General features: G+C 42.2%; 1 pseudogene; it reads right to left on the bottom strand.

The window, feature by feature from the left end:
* Window positions 1–938: 938 nt before the first annotated feature.
* On the bottom strand, window positions 939–1056 carry LOC126089793 (5S ribosomal RNA; annotated as a pseudogene).
* Between the last annotated feature and the right edge of the window lie 9153 nt (window positions 1057–10209).

Raw genomic sequence — 10209 nt, 5'->3', positions numbered from 1 at the left:
CGTTGATCATTGCTGCTTCTTTACCTGTTCCTTATCCGCCACTGAGGAAGAGGAACAAGGAACGAAGGTTACTCCTTTTACCGTAAGCCTTCGCCCACCAATGCCAAAGATTTTTGTTCAGATTTCAAGCAGTGTCTGGAATTGAATCCGGGACTAGAACGTTTTGTTTGGTTGTCAAAGACTCTATCCCTACACCAATACAAAGAAGAAGACATTTTCTTCTTCTTTACGTGTTAGGTATTTACCTGTTAAGTGCTCTCATTCAGTGCCTCTCTGTCCTGTGGTTACTTGCTATTTGACGTCTCCATATCGTTCTCAGCATCTATTGATCTTTACCGTGTTAGTCGAAAATCATTACCATTTTAGGCATTCTATTTTTATTCTTTGATGTGACACGATCTCTGCATTTATTCTCAGTTCATTTAAGTTCCAAGTCCTTAATATGGCCAAAATGTCAGTTTAGTTAACGTACTTCACGTTAGCAAAATTTTTGAGGACATTGAACATTGTTGTAGAACTTCCTTTGCAGCCAAATGTCCCAAAAGACTGGAGACTAAGGAAATGGATCCCCAATGTGAAATAACTAGGTGATGATTAAAAGCTCCAGAATTTGCCAGATAAAGAAACGAAAGCTGAAAACGTCATCAAAACCGGGTAGTCGGATACGTTTATGTGTTTCTGAGGCGATATTCTTTGCCCCAGACCAAAATTAAAAAGAAGTGTGTGTTTCTGGGCACTCACTCCGTCTACAGGCCACGAGTGGCCTACCGGGACCATCTGACCGCCGTGTCATCCACAGAGGAGGATGCGGATAGGAGGGGCGTGGGGTTAGCACACCGCTCTCCCGGTCGTTATGATGGTATTCTTGACCGAAGCCGCTACTATTCGGTCTAGTAGCTCCTCAATTGGCATCACGAGGCTGAGTGCACCCCGAAAAATGGCAACAGCGCATGGCGGCCTGGATGGTCACCCATCCAAGTGCCGACCACGCCCGACAGCGCTTAACTTCGGTGATCTCACGGGAACCGGTGTATCCACTGCGGCAAGGCCGGTGCCGTATTTCTGAGACATAGCAAATCCATTAAATTTCCTCGTCGACTGAATCTGATTGTGACTTCATCATCACCAGTTAGTTTCCTTTCTTGTTTTACAAACATAAAAATGAACTGAAATAGTATTTTGGAGCATTTGACGTCTTCAGGAATACGATGTAGGAAGGCATAAAAAATTCCACGTGCTTGGTATCAGTTACCAATATGACCGCATGGGCATCCCAGAGTTGGCAATAGAATTACAAGTTTCTGTCTGATGCCGGTAGCGGTCATAAGGGATCTGGAAGACCCAATGGTGCACGCCTGCTGAGCCACGCCTCAAGCGGCTCCGTACTGAATCTGCCGCCGCGATATAGGATGGCTCGGAGCCACATCGCTACGTGCTGCTACACAAATGCCGCGTAGTTGCGGCTCTGATACCATCACTGGTGCTCTAATTCAGATGGAACTTTCCTTGTTGACAGTGATACATGGACTCTACTTATTTCTGCATTAATTGTAATGAGTATTCATAAGCCTGGAGAGATACAAGTAAACCCTCTGTTTGTGTGTTAACTTGTTCGCTAATCATTTCTGCTCCTGTCCAGGTTTCCTATGAAGACAGTTGCTGCACCACTCTCAGCCAACCTCTCCTCACTATTGTGTATGACGTCGTACACAAAATGATCAGTGTAAACAGATACTAATGACTGAGTGTTTACATGAATGCCTCTCGATTACGTAACATTTTCCGAACTTTTTAATATGCTAAGTGAAAAATAGCTCCGAGCACTATGGGACTTAACTTCTGAGGTCAGCAGTCCCCTAGAACTTAGAACTACTTAAACCTAACCAACCTAAGGACATCACACACATCCATGCCCGAGGCAGGATTCGAACCTGCGACCGTAGCGGTCGCGCGGTTCCAGACTGTAGCGCCTAGAACCGCTCCGCCACACCGGCCGGCTATGCTAAGTGAAACCATGACCTATAAATGCCTAGTGGCATTATATGTGCACTCATATTCGCATTTATAACGAACTAAAAGCCAGAGACTCATAATTTCTACAGTAAATTTTTAGAACTGTAGCGCACACTTGGTTTGTGTTGGTAAGAGACACACTTTTCTGTATGCTCTGGACAGCACAACTACCTCGGGGGTTAAGAATTCGATGACTTCCTCTGCTGCGTGTCTCCGTCTTAGAAGTTCCATCAACCACTGAGTTCTCTAAATACAAGTGAATATAATTCTTGGAATATATCGGATTCTGATCTCAGTTGTGGGTAATTGACTGAACTAATCTAGAGATCTAATATTAAAACAGGTAGCCATTCTTGCTACGGCGAATGGAATATTCCATCATTCTTTTTTAATTATATACCGGACATCATTACTAGTTGATCCGAAACTTCGAAGCCATTGTCAATGAGAGTCGGTGACCGACTGGCGAGTGTGAGAGAGTGGCTGTTTGTTTATAGAGACGCTACAGTCACTGAAATGAAAGCAATGCCAGGAAGCTCAATGAGTTCCCGAGCGTCATTTGTTTCAGAATTACATCTTGGAAAACCGAAGCGTTGGCACATGCTACCCCAGTGGCCTCGGACAACGCCCCTGTAACCCTCCAGCAACGTCTTGTTCCCATCTTTGAAGTACTCAGCAACCGGACTGCTCGGGTTAATTGTTTTCCAGTGTCCGGTTACGTGGTCATTGTACCGCGGCAGAGAGAGCGTCACCCAGTCAAAGAAGGAGGGACGTGCCTCTGAATGGGCTGCGGTCCACTGGTCTGGAAATGAATCGGCCATGAAATCGGCTATAACGCGGCTGCCACGGTGACTGCCCTTGTTTACGTGGCGGCGCGCCGTTGCAGGAACAGGTGCTGTGCCAACGACGCTTTTCACTGGTGCGTGAATCTTACCACAGATACTAATTAGGAGAGGGTCTTGAGGGTCACGCATCCCCTACCCCTCACCCCTTCCCCCTAAAAATTAGTTTACTAACAGCTTTTGTATTTTTGTGTATACCAATTTCCAATCAGTCTGTTAACTCTGAGAGAGTGAAGTACCATGAAACCCAAGTGCCTTGAATATGGCAGGGCACTCTGGAAATTCTTATTTCACACAGTACACTTGTCAGCTGCTTGCATAAAGGCCTGTCCACTTGGATGAGTCTGTGGCCTGACCGCCTCCAGGGAACAATCCAACCACCTATTACACTACTTAAATTAACTACATGACAGAGGTACTTCTAAAATTCACGGACTAATTCTTTTAAAATTCTGTTACGTTAAAGCAAAGTACAAATCATTGATACATACAAATTATTATATTATCATTGTTGCTATCATTATATTAAAGCAGTATGTCTAAACAAGAATTTCCATTAACAAGCTGTTCAAAAACATAGATATCATGCTTAGATACCTTGATTAGATATCATGGTGACACTCTGGCCCGTATGATAAGAAGAGACGGTTTCCTTTCTAAGTCTTATACAAAATAAGGATTTGCCTTAGACCATAAAATAGCATCCTACCTTTGCGACAAATGTTTTTATATAATAAAAATTATATAACATTTCTTTTTTTCGTTGGTATAATTATTGAAATCGTATTCGTTTGTATCGCTTTAAAAGTGGGAGTGACGTCCATTTACATTTTCCCTCTCGGGAGAGACTAAGAAACGTTGTGCTCACTGGCAGCGGTGGCGGTCCTATCGAACCGAGGTACACAGTTCACACCCTTGACGGAGTGGCACGCGAAAAAACCAGTGTCTGCTCGCCCCTGGAAAGGGAATGTTGATCCGTCGGTTTCAGCTCTCTGGCAGCTATCATATACATTGATATTCCACGTCTTGAACGTTGAATATGACACACTCAACTTTTCAGTTCACCGTGGTGATAGATGTGACATCTCTTCAACACAATAGGCCTCTGATTCAATAGCTGATAAATTTGTAAAAGATGTTCTCATGCAGTCATCAGTGACGATACGTGTTTGTTCTACTGGCAGTGTCATATAACACTGTTTCAAGAACAGAGTTTTATCGACTTACAGATATTTCTCAAGTACCTGAATAGCAAACTGTGCTGGAGCTCTGTACTTCCGCAACTTCAAATGATCCACAATTCCCTCGTCATCAACCTGTTGCGATAGCCAGGTTGCAGTATGTCTAAACAAGAATCTCCATTAAAAAGCTGTTCAAAAGTATATGCTTAGAACAAATATCATGGTGACACTCTGGCATGTATGATAACAAGAGACGGTTTCCTTTCTAAGTCTTGTACATAATAAGGATTTGCCTTAAACCATAAAATAACATCCTACCTTTGCGATATAGCGCACATTCATTACAAGTGACAGTTTGTGTTCAACAGTGAAATCTATGACATACAGTGTCCTATAAAGTGACATTAGTCATGTTGTTGTTGTTCTTGTTGTGGTCTTCAGCCTGAGACTGGTTTGATGCAGCTCTCCTTGCTACTCTATCCTGTACAAGCTTCTTCATCTCCCAGTATCTACCGCAACCTACATCCTTCTGAATCTGCTTAGTGTATTCATCTCTTGGTCTCCCTCTGCGATTTTTACCCTCCACGCTGCCCTCCAATACTAAATTGGTGATCCCTTGATGACTCAGAACATGTCCTACCAACCGATCCCTCCTTCTAGTCAAGTTATGCCACAAACTCCTCTTCTCCCCAATTCTATTCAACGCCACCTCAATATTTATTGATCTACCCATCTAATCTTCAGCATTCTTCTGTAGCACCATATTTCGAAAGCTTCCATTCTCTTCTTCTCTAAACTATTTATCGTCCATGTTTCATTTCCATACATGGCTACACTCCATAAAAGTACTTTCAGAAACGACTTCCTGGCACTTAAATCTATACTCGATGTTAACAAATTACTCTTCTTCAGAAACGCTTTCCGTGCCATTGCCAGTCTACATTTTATATCCTCTCTACTTCGATCATCATCAGTTATGTTGCTCCCCAAATAGCAAAACTCCTTTATTACTTTAAGTGTCTCATTTCCTAATCTAATTCCCTCAGCATCATCCGACTTAATTCGACTACATTCCATTATCCTCGATTCGCTTTTGTTGATGTTCATCTCACATCCTCCTTTCAAGACACTGTCCATTCCGTTCAACTGCTCTTCCAAGTCCTTTGCTGTCTCTGACAAAATTACAATGTCATCGGCGAACCTCAAAGTTTTTATTTCTTCTCCATGTATTTTAATACATGGCTACAACCTGTCTCACTCCCTTCCCAACCACTGTTTCCCTTTCATGTCCCTCAACTCTTATAACTGCCACCTAGTTTCCGTACAAATTGCAAATAGCCTTTTGCTCCATGTATTATACCCCAGCCACCTTCAGAATTTGAAAAAGAGTATTTCAATCAACATTGTCAAAAGCTTTCTCTAAGTCTACAAATGCTATAAACGTAGGTTAGCCTTTCCTTAATCTATTTTTAAGATAAGTCGTAGGGTCAGTATTGCCTCACGTGTTCCAACATTTCTATGGAATCCAAACTGATCTTCCACGAGGTCGGCTTCTACCAGTTTTTTTCCATTCGTCTCTAAAGAATTCGCGTTAGTATTTGTCAGCCGTGACTTATTAAACTGATAGTTCGGTAATCATCACATCTGTCAACACCGGCTTCCTTTGGGACTGGAATTATTATATTCCTCTTGTCATAGTCATAAAGGAGACTATTACTGCACACAGTAAGCTTTCGCGTTCCACTTCTGGCTCTTGTGCGTTAAGCTCTCGCTTTCAGATCAGCTGTGTCTGCCATTTTATAACAACATACTTGTGCAACACATGGACACCTACTGCACTTTCAAACGGTCTGTAAGGCTGGAATTGGCTAATCGTGTAAGATATAGTAAAGTGAATACTAGTGGCCGCGCGGGATTAGCCGAGCGGTCTGGGGCGCTGGATGCATGGACTGTGCGGCTGGTCCTGGCGGAGGTTCGAGTCCTCCCTCGGGCATGGGTGTGTGTCTTTGTCCTTAGGATAATTTAGGTTAAGTAGTGTGTAAGCTTAGGGACTGATGACCTCAACAGTTAAGTCCCATAAGATTTCACACACATTTGAACAATACTAGTGATAAACAGCCATGATGAAAATCTTGAATACGTCCTTTACCAATTACACGACTGTGTTGCTCCACGGGAAGAAAATGATAAAAAATAACCATTTTGACTGAAACACTGCTGTTGGAAAATGTGCTAGCATTACATACTAGGTTGCAATTCGCTGCTCCGTGTCGTTGTTACACAATACATTGACAAGCCTCGGTGTAAATCCTGCAAAATTTTAAAATCTTTTATAGTGTTGTCGACCGCGGTATTTGAAGTGAACTGCTCTTTTGTAGTGAGTTTTCCCTGGAGGCTGCTGAACTGGCTGAGCAACAGAGGCACATGCTTCCTCTCATGTTCTCTTACGCCTACTACGCGGTCTGTCCTTGACACTGCCTGAAACAAGATAGTTTTACGAACTGCAGACTATTCGCCGTATCTAAACGGAGTCATTGTCTCCGTCAATGTTTACACAGTCTGCGGACGTTCGTACACTCACACACACGGCACTAAACGCTCCGCAATACTGCAGCTGTGTCTGCTCGCATCAGCCGTGGCTTCACAACTTAAACAATGCACTAATGAAACAAAATAATGCAGTTCTGACAATTACTCTCTTCGTCAGCATCGAAGCAGGATTACCAATAAAACAGAATTTATTTCCTCAGTTTCACACGGTCTTGAACTTTAAGGGGTGTTATAGGGCACCCTACATTTGTTTATAGTTTGCGTTCTGTTCGATTTATGAAAAACCGTATTTGTCTTCTCTTCGATGTATGAAAAACTATATTCACCTTCCATACAAAACATTTATTTATTCAACATCGTATCTAATGTTACTCTAGCAGGCACTGAAAGAAGATAGAATACCGCAAAGGAAAGAAAACTAATTTGATACGTACACAAATCACAGGCTAATAATATTGTACCATCGACACATATATGATGCATATTGTATTATTAAATAATTTGTGCTCGGGACGTTATACAAAAGGAGTCTTACATAAATTGTGATGGCACATTGTTTTCCAACTTCAAATATTTGTGGCACTTATTCACGTACGGTCAGAATAGATCCGTATCGTATAGAGGGTCAAGTTAATTTCCCATACGTTTACCGCCACCATCTCTCACCACCTGCTGTAGCTCTCCGGCTGCTGCCCTGTTCCAAACAACTGCTGGCGGAAGCCGGCCGCCCGTTCCACTCATTGGTTTTGCCCTCTTCTTTTATCTTCATACACATCTCCTCTATTGAATTTCCTGGCTCGGAACTTAAATTATACGCTCGTTGTTTCTGGTCTTCAAGAGAATCCACCACACCGGTTTTCCACGCTCCAAAGAGCAAGAGAAATAACGCGAGGGCAGAATGTGCCCGAACACGAGCCTGGCATCCCACATTACACACACACACACACACACCCACACACACACACAAAAAATCACGTAGGAAGCTAGCTTATAGACGTGCTCCTCCTCCTCGGAGAAATCTCTACGTGGATCCAACACATATTCGTGGTCTGCTGTACGCATTAATAATGTGCGATGAAAGGAGAGTTGATTTACTGCATTAAGACCTCTGTAATAACGACAAGCACTATATCATAAAGCGTTTCTGTTATTTCTACTAGAGACAAAAGGGACGTAGTTAATTATAAAATATTGAAGTTTATCCCTTTCATCGGTATCACTTCCATCATGTCGTAGGAAATTTTCCTTTCCATAACTCGATAAGTAGGCAGATTTATTTTCAGATCTGATTTTCGAAGCAATCTGAATATGCTGGGACTGTTGCCTAGTTTCATACATACCTTAGTGAGTCTACTTACCTACTGTTGTTGGCCGGCCGCGGTGGTCTAGCGGTTCTGGCGCTGCAGTCCGGAACCGCGGGACTGCTACGGTCGCAGGTTCGAATCCTGCCTCGGGCATGGGTGTGTGTGCTGTCCTTAGGTTAGTTAGGTTTAAGTAGTTCTAAGTTCTAGGGGACTTATGACCTAAGATGTTGAGTCCCATAGTGCTCAGAGCCATTTGAACCTTTTTTTTTTCTTTTTTTTTTTTTTTTTTTTTGAACCTACTGTTGTTACTTATTGACAGCAGAGGCATCAAAAGATTACTTGAAGCAATACAGAAGATAGTCACTTTCATACAGCTTTATTTATGGCGAAATGGGTTTCGAGCTTTCACCATTCTTCAATTAGCGTAACACATTTACTTTTTTATGAATACAATATTTTTGTCAACTCATTTTGTGCACCTGAGATTCATAAAGAAAAAAAAATCTGGTGAATTTTTGCACCGTAAAATCTTACAGACAGTACTTTCCTGTAGCCCCAATCCAGATAAGGAAGCCCGGGGATTTTTCCCTGCGGTTTCTGACGTGTAATGTATTAGTTGACTGTAGGTATGGACAATTGCTAATAAGCCTACCATATAGAAATCTTATCAAAATGAATACGTTATTACATATTTACTCAAAAATTTATTTATTTGAATGTAAAATACTAAGGCTGAAATGACCACTGTGGCCATAATTTCATTAAAGAGATACATCTGCATCTATGGCCCACGGCCCCTCTCACAGCGTGTGACGGAGGCTGCTTGGATACAGGGTCGCATTTTGAGATTACTGTTTATGTTATCCATCTGTTCTATGATCCATCTTGCAAAGAGAGATGATAACCAGGAATGACACGCGACTTTTTGCCAATTGCTTGGAGCGCTCCGTTGCCCCAATGACTTAATGCTAGAGGTGAAGAACTTCCAGTACAGAATAGTGCAGGTATTTCTATTTCCACTGCTGAGCAATTTTAACTGATTTGCGCTTCGAGATGTGATGTTTCGGTGACCAAGATCAGAAACCGTAGTACAACTTTACATAGTGAAACCAATTCTGAAAAACCGAAGTCAGTCTTTCGCTCTTCCCCTTTGTTATTATCACCTTTTCCGTTTCGGGTGCGATTATGATCACGGAGTGATGTTCAAAATGTTCAAATGTGTGCTGATTTCTAAGGGACCAAACTGCAGAGGTTATCGGCCCATAGACTTACACACTACTTAAACTAACTTATTCTAGGAACAACGCACACGCCCAAGCCCGAGGGAGGACTCGAACCTCCGGCGGGAGGGGCCGCGTAGTCCGTGACATAACGCCTCAAACCGTGCGGCCACTCCGAGCGGCCGGAGTGAGGTGATAATTTTGTTGTCTTCTCTTAATAACTCTTCATATTTTTCAGCAAATCAGCAGGTAAAATTTACTTCAGGATTTACTGGGCTCATACTTTTCAAACAGTCGCACACAAGTCATTGCTGTGGCACCTATTAAAGCATCCGATTGCCAAGTTCGATGTTAACTAATAAACATATTATTTGTGATTGTCAATGTTTAATCTATCAATAGATATTGTCGCTTTCTTTATGCCAGTAAGTACGTCCTAGACATTGGCATCGAGGTTATCCTTGTGGTAGAATAAAATACTATAAGAATAATGGGAACAAATCAAAAAGTTTATGAAGGGAGAGAAGGAATCTAAGTCATAGGTTTTATCTTTTCTCTTCTTGTCGACAACACGAACTCAGCACAATGAGGCCAACATCCTGCACTAAATAGTTTCTTGTATCTATCTCTCAAGTTTTGGACCTGGCATTCAGTTGCCACCTGTTATTCGAACCGCAGACTTGAAACGAGTACTTCTAAAACGATGTCGTATTTATTCCTCTTACTACTCTTCTTTCTTTTCGCCATCCTGCGATAGGTGCCAGTTTTTCTGAGAGAAGAAGTGCGAAATACTTATTATGTGCATTTGTATGTGCGCCTGCCATGGGGCTCATTTTGATATTAAGACTTGCTGGAGAGAAAGAAGCCAACAATGTCACTCTACAGCATTGGCGTAATTTGATTTGAGTAGCCGTGTCGGTCGTCGGTTGTTTAATAAGCCGTTCAATTAACGAAAGCGTTAAAATATTAAAGCACAAGACTCCTCCCTCTATTTCACCTTCTTAGTCGACGTCTGTAAATCATACTTTTGAGGTACCTCTCACACCCGTAAAATTCCTGTAATGGAAGATACTGTCATCTGTAGGGTTTATCCGCAGCA

Source organism: Schistocerca cancellata, chromosome 6 (assembly GCF_023864275.1).
Source record: "Schistocerca cancellata isolate TAMUIC-IGC-003103 chromosome 6, iqSchCanc2.1, whole genome shotgun sequence".
Classification (NCBI taxonomy): domain Eukaryota; kingdom Metazoa; phylum Arthropoda; class Insecta; order Orthoptera; family Acrididae; genus Schistocerca; species Schistocerca cancellata.
This window is presented reverse-complemented; position numbering and strand designations above follow the sequence as displayed.